The 12,578-nt window shown below is 35.9% G+C and overlaps 1 protein-coding gene across 2 annotated transcripts in view; it reads right to left on the reverse strand.

Moving 5' to 3' along the window:
- The window catches only part of LOC128858229 (scoloptoxin SSD14), a 94,283-nt gene that overhangs the window by 79,951 nt on the left and 1,754 nt on the right, over positions 1 to 12,578 (reverse strand). The gene's annotated exons all lie outside the window — the stretch shown is intronic.

A 12,578-nucleotide genomic window follows, 5' to 3' on the forward strand; every position in this document is an offset into this window, starting at 1 on the left:
AATCTGAAAAACTTTATTAGACTTTTATTTCTTTCTATAGAATCAATATCGGAAACGAGGGCATTCGACCCGACGGAAATGGATCGTTGCAAAGCTATGCAACTTCAAATGTGATGCCTCAAAATCAGTAAAAAAATTATTTTTTATAAATTAAGAAACAGAATTATTGATGGTGCTAAAAATGATGACTGAGCGTCCAAATACATGATTGTTTTAAAAACATTAAAAAAGAAAGGCACAGGGTAAGTACCCTTACTGAACAAGTAACAAATGATTTCATAGTTTTACAGATCAAATCAAAAATCCACAGGACAACTGGCACAATTTTATTCCAAAAGTGAATAAGCTAAAAATTCACGTACCCTAAGTAAAAGCTAGAAATTTTGAGGTGTTATTTTGATATTCAATGAAAAATGCTATTTTTTAATATAAATGACTGGATGTTTATTTCATTATAAAGAGGAAGGCATGCCGTTAATAGTGGAAAATGACATCAATAACAATATCCTTTTCATGAAATTCTCCATAACCGAATTGCAAAGTGGCCGGCCTATGCCCTCGATAGCCTCACGAATTCCATCTTTGAGGTATTGAATCGACTCTGGGCTGTTAGCGTAGACCTTCTCTTTCACGTGGCCTCAAAGAAAAAAGTCACAAGGTGTTAAATCACAAGATCTCGGTGGCCAATTGTGATCACCTCTTCCAAAGATAACACGGTCCGAAAACTTTTCCCGTAAAGATTGCTTGTGTGGCACGTAGCGCCGTCTTGTTGAAAATACACGTTGTCCAGATCAATACCATCCAATTCCGACCATAAAAAATCGTTAAAAAATTTTTCTTTTCATAAAATGCTAATATTATATAATCGTTTAAGAATATGTCAACAAATTTTTAGGACGTAAATTTAAGTATTTCTTATGTTATAGATCGTCAATCGTGACGACTCTATTCTTTGCGTTCGAGCGCTGGGAGAGGTATAGTTACGTTTTATTCAAACTTTAGACGCGTTTTTCTCAAAACTATATTTTTCGAATTGGCGTACACGATAACTCAAAAAGTTATCTCCCTGAAATTTTGCATACATCTTTTTTATGATATTACTTTCTATGTGAATTTAGAAACGATGCTACAATGCCCGTCGATTGAGAAGCCCCGCCGCGACCTTCCTGGAAGAATTGAGTGTACATCCGCCATTTTAAATGATTAAAATAAAAACAATTTTTTATGTTCAAATTTTTATGTTCAAATAAAAAAGTGTTTTTATTATTTTAATGTATAAATAAACTGTATGCCAATTTTGGAAAAAATATATTGACTTCTTCATTTAAAATAATTTTAATGAAACTCAGGAAAAATATGGCCGTTTACAGGTATCTGTCCCCTTAAATTAATAAAAAATTAAATAAAAAAAAAATTAATCGTCAAAACTTTGCGCATATAGATAAAACCCATAATGATAGTAAAAGACATACATAAGTACATCTTCATTATGCTAATATGAAATCAGTAGTCAGTATAGTAAATTAAACGCCTACGTACACAAATTAATGTGAGTATCATCTCGAGTTTTTTTTTTTGTTTACTTTTTTGGGTGCAAAAAAGGTAAGCAAAGGCAAGTAATGTGCCTGTGTACGAACATCAGTGGGTGTGAAGGTGTAAATGGCGCCGCTGATATTCTTTTATAAACGCATTATATATGTATGTATATAAATTTAATTATGGTAGCTAAAAATATTCATTAGTTTTTCCAATTCTCCCTCTTACATATATGGCCGAGGTGCGGCATGAAAAGAAAATTGTGGGCGTTTGATCGGCTAAGAAATGAATTAAATACCACACTTACAGCGCGCGAAAGACAAAATGGCATGGGCAATGCAGAAGATGAATGCTGTATTGAATTTGATCACATACATACAAACATATGTATGTACGTAAGCATTTCAAGGCCAAGAATCGTGGTGTTTAATCTTCTTACTTTTCGATGGATGTGTAAATGTGATACTGAAGGTTGTGCACCATATGGCATGCCATTATGCAATACGATCTTTGGACTTAAGTTGCCTGCCAAAACAAAAATTCAATAAGAGCAAATAATAAAAAAAAATTTAAATACATCAACACTTAATTGGGGTCGCAGGCGAAGTAATTGATCTTGTCATTGAGCTAATTTATTTGATACGTTCAACTGACAGCGCGAAGAAATGCGACTTCATTATGATTAACTTATGAGCTTCCAAAAATTAAACAAAGCGAATGAAAAAACATACACACACAAGCAGAATAATGGATGCAGGCCATATGTAGATAAATAAATAAGAAAACTATAAAGAGTCTGGTAGTAAAAGTCTTTGCCTAAAAGCGCAAGAATATAAAGTAGACGAAAAGCACGCTATGAACTTCCCGCTGGTGGAATCGGTTTTTATTTTTTTGGCTCGTCCAGTAGACAGTAAACAGATGGTTGTGGGAACGCATATGCTCATGTGTGTGTATATAAATCATGTGGACGCAAGTAGCTGCATACATATGCACTTGTACGTACAAACACACACACATCTTGCTCTTCGCATTTTTTTAAAACGTCCAGTTGAACACAGAAATACGAAACTCATTACAGTTTAATTTATGTGCCTATTTTCAGTAGATTGCTCCACTTTTCAGCGTCGTCTCAAAAAAAGTTCTACAAATGTGTACATATGAATGTATGTATGTGTTGTTATGTAAGATGAATGAAAAGAATCCATGAAAACAAACCGGTGGAAAAAAACACATTTCAACTACTTAAACCAATGAGTACTTCCAAAGCGCACTTGCTATAAACCGACATACTTCCATAAATAAATAGCTTTCCTTAACTAAACAAGACGACAAGTGCGGAGCCACTTACGAAAATAGGTTCATAGATGCACAATTCACTTTGCACTTTGCTTCTATCCATTCTATGTATTTTAGTAGGCTTACAATAACATCGCATAGTGGATACGCAATTATGCCCTATAGGAAATACTTGAATTATGCGAGTTCATGGAATTGCAGTTTTTTCCTTACTTGCAATGTAAAATGAAATGAAAAGCAAATTCTTATGAAAATAAAGAAAGAAGGAAGGAAGAAAAGAGGTAAAAAATTAATACAAAGCCCATCATACATAAACATCCCAGCTTTGCTTTTTCACGAGATACTCCTCTTTTAGCTTCCAAAAACCTAATCCGCGAAAATGATATAAATACATATGTAACGCGTTCGTATCCTAGAAAATGGATGTATGATCCATTTGTGTATCGTTTGTCCCACTAAATGCATTACATACATACATAATTGGCGCGTACACCCTTTTTGGGTGTTTGGCCGAGGTCCTCCTCCTATTTGTGGTGTGCGTCTTGATGTTGTTCCACAAATGGAGGGACCTACAGTTTTAAGCCGACTCCGAACGGCAGATATATTTATGAGGAGCTTTTTCATGGCAGAAATACTCTTGGAGATTTGCCATTGCCTGCCGAGGGGCGACCGCTATTAGAAAAATGTTTTTCTTAATTTTAGTGTTTCACCGAGATTCGAACCGACGTTCTCTCTGAGAATTGCGAATGGTAGCCACGTACTAACCCATTCGGCTAAGGCGGCCGCCTAAATGCATTGCTCCAGATAAAAATGAAATAAAAAGAGAAACTTGTTTTTGTGAAAGTTTAATATATTAATACTAATTTTAATGTACTAGGCCAGTTAAATTATCCCATTCATTGTAAACATGTTTATCAAAATTTAAAATATATCATTAAGCAAATTTTATCGTCGGCTGTATGTCTGTCTAATGGAAGCGTGACCGCCGTAACTTAGAAACTATTGACCAACTCAGTTCTCACAAAATGCATTGTATGGGCTTATAATATCTTCGAGTCATACTTTGTGTTAATTTCGGCACAAGTTGTGGAGGTAATCGACTCCAAATCAATCGAATTGGCCGTCCATATTTGATTTCCTTTGAGTTTTTGCTTAACTATTGTCCAACCATTTTCAGCAGGGAACTGTGAAGATCATCAAGCAAATGTGGATATCAATCCAACATTTCAATCCCATTTTGCTGTTTCCATTCTACGCATATTCGGCTTCGACGCTTGGGATCTTTGCCTTCTTGTAAAATGCAAGGTTGGATAGTTCTTCCATCCATCGTTGCAGCTGACGGTAATAAGACTTTTTGGTAAATTTAATTAAGCAAACTGTATTCAAATTGGAGGTAAATACTAATAAATGGGCGGCCGCCATTCGGAATTCACAGAGAGAACGTAGGGCCGAATCTCGGTGAAACACCAAAATTAAGAAAAAGTTTCTTCTAGTAGCGGTCGCCCCTCAGCAGGCAATAGCAAATCATGTATAAAAGATTATTGAGTGCCATTGACGTACAATACAATAGAAACGAGTGTTTCGACAAAGCTTTTCGCCTCCTTGTAGACCCAGACGACAATCTCTCTTCGCTGTGAGTGTATCGGCTCCAGCTGGTTGGTTGACTGCAATATTCCCAGGGATAGTAATCATGAATTGTTCAATAACAGCTGAACTATTCGACGACTTCCAACATGTTGCAAAATAAAGCAAAGGTTCATCGGCTTGTAGGCTGCTTTTATGTGAAATGTGTGACCATTTGATCCATGCAATCGACGCAAGCTTTGTGGGCATTATACAGGGTTCGGCAAAAAGGCCATAAATTTAGTTTGGAAAATTACTTTTATTCAATTCAAAGTAAAAGATATGTTAAAATAATATAACATTAAAAATCAATTTAATTTTACTCGATATGAGCACCTTTTGCCTTGACTATGGCCTTAAGACGGTCCAGAAACGAATCGCAATCTGCCCAAATATGACTTGCAGGTATTTTGGCCCACTCGTGGAAAATGGCTTTTTTCAACGCCTTGAGACTGGTGAGTCTTATAGTTCGGACTTTGCTCTCCAAAATGGCGCAAAGAGAATAATTCATCGGATTCGCGTCTGGTGAATTTGAGAGCCATTGTGTGCACGTTGTGAAGTTCGGACCGTTATTTTTTAGCCATTCTTGGTTCACTCGAGCTTTGTGAGACTGTTTCAAGTCCTGTTGAAACGTCCATGCTCTGCTACCGAAATGTCTGTCTGCCACGGCTCCAAAGCAACCTCCAGAATAATTTCCCGGTAATACGAGTATTTCGTATTTACCTTGACACCAGGCTCGATGAAAACGATTGGAGAGCGCCCATCTGCGGCTACAGCGGGCCAAACCAGGTGCTGCCTCCTGGTGGGCAATCGATGACTTAAATTCTCGTATGAAGGGTCGGTCAAATAAACCCTATCGGTTTGGGAGTTAACGAATTGCTCAATTTGAAATATTTGCTCGTGCATCAGCTGCGCGAGCGGCCTGAAGTTGGTTACACTTAGAGTGCCGGACCCTGTAATAAATAGTGGGAGATGGTTTTTTTGCCTCGCCTACACAATCTTTGGAATAACGAACGGTGGAAAGTAAATTAATCACTCTATTCTTTTTTGGTGCATAGCTGCTGATTGTAACAAGGATTTGATAAAAACCAAACAACTAACATCTATTTTATGCTAGAAAAACTACCATTAATATTAACTGGTGCTCAAACTTCTTTGAAATAGTATTTCCAGAGTAATTATTGAACACAAAATGGTGAATATGTAGTAGGTCATTGTCCTGTTTTTATTATTTAAAATATAGTTTTTACATGTATTGTAAGTAAAACTTCTTTTCAATATAAACCATTTTCTAACAAAATGTTTCTATAAAAGTGTGTGTATTTGAAATTTTTCTAAAAAAAAACATTTTCAACTCGTTTTATCTTGGGAATTGTAGAGTTGTAAGTACTGCACTGGAGAATAACTAATCGACAAGCTCCTAAATGGTTGCAACTTCTGTCTGAAAAAACTGCAGTAGTATGGAAATTTTAAATAAAGTACTTAACACAAAAAAACTCTTCTTCCGTCCTTTGATCCTTGCCTTTACTCCGGTACCAACACCATACCAATTCAATTCCGCATTCGAAATGGGCAGGGGGCACTCTAGTACGTCCTGTTAGTGATGAATTCTAAAAAGTTTATAGAGCACATAATTGAAAATCACTTTTGCTTGTACAGAAAATATCTCCGAATACTTCTCCATTGGAGCATTGGATTTTCCTACAGGGTGTATTTATACTCTCTTAAAATAATAATATGTATTTACAGTCGTTTCGCTTTTTCTTTATGACTTACTTGGCATCACGTCACCACCACTTGACTGCACGATGCCACATGCACCCACGCTAGTACCGACAAACTTACAAGCGAATAGTGACCGATAGCCAACGCACTGGCGGATGAGTGTCTCTGCTAAACTTGAGATTATTCATCATCAATTGAATTGTTACAATTCGCACTCTATTCCCACTTATCGCTTATCGTGGTGGCTGGTGTATGCACACTCGCTATCAGCTACTTGTAAGTTGAGAATGAATTTTTTTTTTTTTTGCTTTTATAGCGATTTCATACAAAATCCATCGGTTGACGTTTGTGGAGAATCTGTAGAGCAGCATGGAAGAAACATGAATATGAATACTAAATAAGTACATAAATATATATGCATATGGAGCAATTAACATTCGTACATTGTGTCAAAAAAGTATATCACAGAGACTTATTGACAAGTTTTGACATTTATTTACTTCTCATTTAAATTTAATACTTTTTTATATTTTATGAAAATATACCCTATGTTCAGGAAGTACCGGGAATGTTTAAATAAAACAAAACAGAGTTAAATTTCATTTAATTTTAAATTTATTTTATCTCCTTCAAAATATGACCCGTCTGAAGCAACACACATGTGCCAACGTTTAACCCAGTCCTCCACTGACGGAGCACTGACGAAACCAAAAGGAAGGTAAATCAGGTGATGATCCGAGTTCAAACATGGCTAGAGGACCATGGATTAAAGCCGGTCACAGAGAAAACAGAGCTAATCCTTCTAACCAACAGACGTATCCCATTAGAAGTAGACATTCAAGTACTCGATACCACTTTATCGACAAAAAGAGTAGTCAGATACCTAGGAGTGCAATTAGACACAAATGTAACTTACTGGGCGCACATAAATCATGCTGCCACAAGAGCTGCCAAAGTAAGGGGCATGTTAAGTAAGCTCATGGCAAACCTTCGAGGTCCAATGCGTAACATGTCAAAACATTTAATGGTCTCAACGAACTCGAGTATACGGATACGAAATATGGGCAGATTCGCTAAAAGTGCAATGCTGGCGGGAAACTGTGCAAGGCACCTGCGCTCTCAGAGTGGCTTCTTCATACAGAACAGTTTCTAAAGCAGCGATGTTAGTTATCAGCGCACCATCCCTATATATAGATATGGGAGGCAAAAATCACAGCAATCCCAGTACCTCGCTTCTCCGATATTAGAATCCAAACGCTCACACTTTAGCAAGCAAGATGGAACACTGATCGGTATGGTAGATAGACAGCGAGACTAATACCCGATCTAAAATGTGGATAGAAAGAAAGCACGGTGAGGTTAACTATTACCTCACAGTTTTTGTCCGGGCATGGGTCCTTTCGCAAGTACTTGTGGCGAATGGGAAAAGTGAGCCTACCAATCTGCACATATGGAGATACTGAGTATGATGATGCGGAGCACACCTTCTTTACATGCGAGAGGTGGAACATAGAGAGAACAGCTCTGCAACGAGCTATTGGTGTATTTACACCTGAAGAAGTGAAAATGATAGTAATCGAAGAAAAATGGAAATCCGTCGCAAATTTTGCTGAGGATATAATCCGAAAAAGGAAGCGTGAAATGGAAACTTATGTTGAAGAGCATTGAGCATAGGTTTCTCAAAACAGGCGACACTGGACGCAGGGTGAGTAAGTAAGTGTCCTTCTTAGGAAGCCGTCTTGGCCCTCTACCTCGAAGCAATGCGGAAGCAGTCCCGGGGTGAAAGGAAAAATCTAAGAGAAGAATAGGGATATTTTTAGTGGAATCACCACACACATAGTAGCGACGGTTACTATATGGTGCGAAGGCATTTTTAACCCAACTTCACCGCCAAAAACAAAAAACAAAAAAAACAAACCCAGTCCTCTATGCACCATTGGTGGGCCGATGAAGGGATGGCCTTCAGTTCCTTCGTCGCATTCTCTTTGATCTCCTTCCAAGAATTGGTAACTTCAACTTGGGAAACGAAAAGAAGTCGCACGGGGCCATATCAGGTGAATCCGCACGATGGTATTTACTTGGCGATTGGTCAAATAATCCAGCATGATTTGTGCTCGGTGCGATGGTGCGTTATCATCATGCAAAATACAAGAATAGTTTGCCCACATTCCCGGCCGTTTGGGACTTACAACATCTCTCAAACGCTTCAAAACGGATAAATAATATTCTTTATTGACTGTCTGGCCCGAAAACTTAAGAAGAACATATGGGCCGGTTCCTACGTGCGCGGTTCGTTTAAATTAAACATTCCTGGTACTTTTTGATCATAGGGTAGTTTATTCTCCAAAAAAGTTAAACAAGAATTCAAAACAATTTCATGATTTCAAATTTCACAGTTTTTAGAAAAATTTCGGGTATTTAGTTTATAGCCCATCAAATTTTTGTATATTAAAGTGCAAGTTTATAATAGCTCAAATATGCGTAGATTTTTAACAATTTTTTTTGCTGGCTGTGTTGGATGTTTTCTTCTATTAAAAAAAATAATTTCGTGTATTCGTTATGTGGGACATTTTTTTAAATTCTGATTAAAAAGTGGGAGATGAAGATTTGTCTAGTTTTTCCTAAACTATATTTTCATAAAAAAATGACTAAAATTATATAAGAAATAAATGTATTGTCTAAATTTATTAATAAATCCTAATTCTTTAGTTATTTAATGGTACATATGTATACTATATATCATGCTTACATACACACGTACGCTCTCTATATGTAACTTGATGGCTTTATGACCCTTTTCATTTGCTTTCCTTTTTAACTTTGATTGGATCGTAAACTTTTCGCCACACCGCGAAATACACATGTAAATACGAAAGGAAAATAAACAAAAATAACTTTATTAACATACGCAGTGAAGGAAGAAATAAACTTTGGCACAAGATTCATCAATGACAACGGTACTGATGGCTACATTTCGGAAATATTTTATATAAAGTTTACAACTGTGCCAGGGCGGGTGCTATAAAACGATTACTTTTCTCAGCTTATTTGATTTTTTATACTGCCAATGTCAAGTATGTTTTTATACTTTATTGAAAAATTGAAGAATTTATTACACCTTAGGTAGAATATGGTCTCTTTATACTCTTTTCTTAATGGACAAATACATGATTTCAGCAATTTGAGGTCAAATATGCTTATATTGCGCTAAGTTTTAAGAAGCTCGAATAATAGATCGTTTTTATAATTTTTTATCAAAACTACAAATATTTTTCATAAGAGCCGAATGGGTTAGTGCGTGATTACCATTCGGAATTCACAGAGAGAACGTTGGTTCGAATCTCGGTGAAACCAAAATTGATAAAAACTTTTTTCTAATAGCGGTCGCCCCTCGGCAGGCAATGGCGAACCTCCGAGTCCGAAGGCGCTACAGTGCCAAAAATTTATTTGCACATTTTGTGAAAATTTTTCAGTATTGAGTTACGAGAGTGCAAAGTCTTGTAAGAGAGAATTGGTACTCTGTACTATTGGACTCTATCTTTTAGTTTTTTAGTTAGATGTAAATTTGTAATTTAATTATGTATTTATTTCAATTACTTTAGTTTTAGTAGTCATAGTCTGAAATCATATTTTCTTGACTTCTTGAAATAAATAAAATACATTTGGACGGAAATGTCTCCTGCAAGGCAGCAAAGTTCTTGCTCAATAAAAAATAAATAATGAGCTATCATAGATCAGCTAATACCTATACTGTCAACGGAAATACTACTAAAAAGATATATGAAACATTAAATATGCAAAGTATGGGGGAGTTCGCAAATCTTCAGGCGTACTAAAATACGAATATTCGGCTCATGCGCAAAGTCAGTATTGTTGTACGGAAGCGAAACATGGCTGGTGTCTGACACCATCACACTGAGGCTACAATCCTTCATCAACAAATGCCTCCGCATCATCTGCAGAATATTCTGGCCAAACACCATCAGTAACGACGCACTGTGGAGATTAACGAACGAGGAACCCATCCTTAAGCAAATCAAACGCAGAAATTGACGATGGATAGGTCACATACCTCTACTGAGAAATCCACCAGACAACATCACGAGAACGGCACTGGACTAGAACCCGCAAGGGAGCAGATGTTGCGGTCGACCAAACAACACTTGGAGAAGGTCGATGCTGCGCGAACTAGCAAATCCCGACATCTCATGGGACGGTGCGAAAACAACAGCACAGAACCGTGTACCGTGAAAAGCAGTCAATACATGTTAAACATCGAATATTTGTTCTTCCACAGGATTTTTTTGCTTCAAGCTTTTCTTTCAGTTGTGCAATGAGTGGAAAGAGTTATCTTATTGTTGAAGGCAATCAATAGACTCCAACATATTGCTTCAAGTTTAGAAAACATCGAATCACTTGCTAAAGTAACCGGCATTTCTAAGACCCAAGAGAGTTTTAGATGGTGCATGGTATAAGCGATAGCAAATCGAGTTTAGTTGAATATGCTGGTGTGTACATAGAATGTATGGTAAAATATGTTCGCATATTACTGCTTAGATTAAATTTAGTTCCTACGATTCATGACACAATATTGTACTTATATACATACATACATGCATACTTAATTCCAGCGTTATTAATTATTTAAGTTCAAGTTTCTGCCATATATGACGTGTTTGACAGTTCAAAATTATTAACACCCACGCGAAATCGGTGCCAGTACAAATCTACATAATACATTCCATATACAAATAAATTACATCATCGGGACTAACTGGAGCAACTCCATAATAACAAGCTTACACAGTGAGAAATAACGAATTTAAGATATTTGTAATGGAAGAAACTAAAATTAGTGTCCAAAAGTTTTCAATAATAAATTATTTCACACAAATGCAAGACAGTGGAGTAGACTAATGTTGATAAAAGTTAGTACCATAAAAACATATTCTTATTCTTCTTCTGCTTCTGGTGTGACCAATAGGGATATTAATCAGGCAATCCCAGTGTTCCTCTTTTGTTTGAGATGCATATTAATATTAAAGAGTGGGTATAAGTATTTAAAACAATTTTGTGAAAAACATTTGAAATATTAAATTAGAAAATGGAAATTTAAATATCCAGTATTCCCATCTAAAATTTAAAGTTCCATGTGCATGTAACATTTTTCCTGTATAAAGAAACAAAGGTGATTTTTGTCAACCGGTGTTATTTACTATATGGGAGAAGAGCTTCTCAAACAATATTGATGCAATATTTTTCGAGCAAAGATGTTGAAATATAGTGAATATCTAAATTCCGAGATACCGGGATTATAAGAACGGCATCTCGAAAATCTGGAGATCGTAGAAATCAATCAAATTCACATCCCTACTTTTTATACAACAGCTTGCTTGTTTGGGGAGAGTTAAAAAAATGTTCTCGTCTTTTTTTGTGAAGTTGCGCCAGTTATGCCTACCACGTGTAACATAGTATATGGGTCCTTCCATTGCGTTTACCACCAGAGCTTTGTCTGCGGTACCTGACCTGGCGCATTTTAAAGTTACGTTGAAATCTTGAAAAACGATTGAATAAGTGATGTGTAGACATCCGAAATAGTAGCTATAAATTATGCCACTGTGATTACACTATGCAACATGTTTTTTTTTTAGACAGCGATTCCAAGTCAAGTTATCCAAGCATTGGTCTTATCCATGGTCTTAAATTTTTTGAGAACTGATACAATTTTGAAAAATATTTATTAATTTTCAGATTTATTCAATGTTGAAAATTTCCAGTTTTCTATGCAGTTTTTAAAATAAATAAATAAATAAACTTTTTAGAACAAAATAAACTTTTCAAAAAGCATTATTTTAAAAGCAAAATTTATTTATGTGTTCAAAAGAAAAAAAGTTTTCCGAATTTTGAACTAAAACATTAATTAATTACTCCAAACAAATTTTTTTTGCATATATATTTTTATCCTTAAAAATTACAAAAAAAAGCTATGAAAATGTTACAAGAACCATTTTCTAAAAAACTCTGTCTAAACTCTATTTTCGCAGTTTACTTATTACAGTCAAGCTTAAAATAAACCAATTTTTCGGTGAATTGATGTCAATATCCAAAATATAGTACCTGGAACACTTGGATCAGTTGGAATCACACTACTTTCAGACAGTTCTTCAGCTTAGCGTTTGCCAAAAATAAAATTTGGCTTCTTTGATTTATTGCCTGAAAAAACGCTGTCCAGTGGTATACTACAAAGTTCAAGCTTTATTTTGGCTATTGAGTTATGAATTTGAGGTAAATTTGAGTTATAGAGTTCTCAGCACGACAGATTCAGACGGTGCACATTTTCATAAATGCCTAAAAACCTGTTGCGTTTTTCAATCCCAATTTTTCCAAAACTCAGAAGT

Source organism: Anastrepha ludens, chromosome 3, assembly GCF_028408465.1.
Source record: "Anastrepha ludens isolate Willacy chromosome 3, idAnaLude1.1, whole genome shotgun sequence".
Taxonomy (NCBI): Eukaryota; Metazoa; Arthropoda; class Insecta; order Diptera; family Tephritidae; genus Anastrepha; species Anastrepha ludens.